Genomic DNA, 2162 nt, shown 5'->3' with positions numbered 1-2162 from the left:
ATTAAAACTAATATCGTCCTTCAGACCAATGCTCCTCGCATGTTGTAAGTGCTTAACCCTGCTCAGACCCTTTGTGAGGGGATCTGTTGGGTTCTCCTCTGATGATACCCTTTTGACTACGAGGAGCCCCTCTTCTACCCGATGTCTGATGAAGTGGTATTTTCTATCGATGTGTCTGGATCTACCATGATCCCTTGGTTCCTTGGTTAAGGCAACTGCTCCTTCGTTATCACAAAAAATCTCCATAGGCTCCTTTATGGCTGGTACAAATCCAAGATCTCCAATGAAGTTCTTCAACCATATTTCCTCCTTCGACACTTCGCTCGCTGCTATGTACTCTGATTCGCACGTTGAATCACCCACGGTCTCCTGTTTGGAACTTTTCCAAGTAACTACTCCTCCGTTTAGGGTAATAACCCAACCCGACTGAGAGCAGAAGTTATCTCTGTCGGTTTGAAAGATGGCGTCACTATACCCTGTCACTCTCAAGTCATCACTCCCACCAAGTGTAAGGGCCTAGTTGATAGCTTCATTTTATTTACTTCTTTTTATAGTTTATTTTAGCATATTTCATTCGCATTTTAGTTAATTTCCATGCATATTTTCCTTTTTGTTATTTTATGACCACTTTCGGGTTCTTTCGAGTTTTGTGAGCTTAATTACAGATTTTAAGGAGACTAGCGGAGCGGGATCTTTTGGAAAGCAATTGGACTTGGAGGACAACGAGGATTTTAGGCTTGATGGCTATAGAGGTGATGCATGGAGTGGGATTGTCAATTATTTGAAGGGTTGGAATAATTAAACTTTAAATTTGAAAGCCACGGGAGAATTCTTGAGTGTGCAAGATCGATGTTTAGGAATTTGCGGAAGTTTTGAGTGATGTGGAGAGACAAATTGGGCTCAAATTGAAGAAATATTGAAGAGAAATGGGCTAGAAGCAGATTGGATTCGAACTGGGCCAATGGATTAGCTGTGGGGGCCCAAGACTTGAAGAAGCACAAAAATTTCCGTCGAAGTCACGCGGCCCGCGTAAGATTCCCCGCGGCCCGCGTGGATTCCTGACAAGGGCAATTTCGGGATTTTACTTAGAGCTCTATATTGGGAAGGTTGGTGTGCCTCTTCAGCCTTATCTTGGAGGTCCGATTTTGATACTTTCTCTCTGGAGTTTGGAGCATTTTTGAAGGCCAAGAACCCTCAAGAACTTCACCATTTCATCTCTTAATTCTTGCTAAATGTTTGGTATAATCTTAACTAACTTTGTTTACTTGAGTTTAGTCATGCTTGGCTAAACTAATCTTGGTTGACTTTTGTTGAATCCTTTGAACTTTTGTTGAATATTGAAGAATCCATGAATTTGTGTTTGAATCTTTATGAAAATGTTTTGTGTTTTAACATCTTATCATTACTTGCATGTTTTTATTCATGAGTTTAAATGTGTTTGTGGTGATTAGTTGGCTAATTTCTTGATTAAGTAAAGGATCTTCAAATTAGCAAGCAACAAGTGATTCTTGTGTTAGTTTTACTTCACACAATCATAAAAACATTTTCTCCAACATGGTGGTGAAAGCATTTGACCCCTCTTGGATTTGGTGACTTTTTGGTTCTTAATGCTAGTTGACTTTCACTAATTACATGCTTAATGGAAATTGTGACTTTGACTAAGGAAATTGTTATGAGCTTCTCTAACCATTTTAACAACTAAGAAAAGTCTAGGTAATCTCAAGCTTCTTGGATTACTATAGCCAAATTAAGGATTTAAAACAAGTATTGCACCATTTGATTCTAATGATATGTTCATCAAAAGTCAAAGTGAGGAAACTTTAAGTCAACCATCCTTCTCTTATTGATTTTACATCAAACTCTTATTTTTGTTGAAATTGTCTATTTAAATCTTAGTTAATTCTAGTTTGTTTCAAGTATTTCAAAATATCAAAACCCCCATTTTTATTTTATTGTCATTTTAGAAGTACTGTTGCAAAAAGATTTTCCATAGAGTTATAAATTGAACCAATCTCCATGGATCGACCCCTTTACCACTATACACTATTTTAGTGTGTAATAATTAGGGTTATTAATTTTGTTGGCCTCGACAACCACCAAATTTTGGCGCCGTTGCCGGGGATCAAACCCGGGTCACCCGCGTGACAGGCGGGAATACTTAC

This window comes from Lactuca virosa, chromosome 3 (genome assembly GCF_052849685.1).
Source record: "Lactuca virosa cultivar CGN04683 chromosome 3, Lactuca_virosa_CGN04683_v6, whole genome shotgun sequence".
Classification (NCBI taxonomy): domain Eukaryota; kingdom Viridiplantae; phylum Streptophyta; class Magnoliopsida; order Asterales; family Asteraceae; genus Lactuca; species Lactuca virosa.
Note: the sequence above shows the minus strand (reverse complement) of the source record.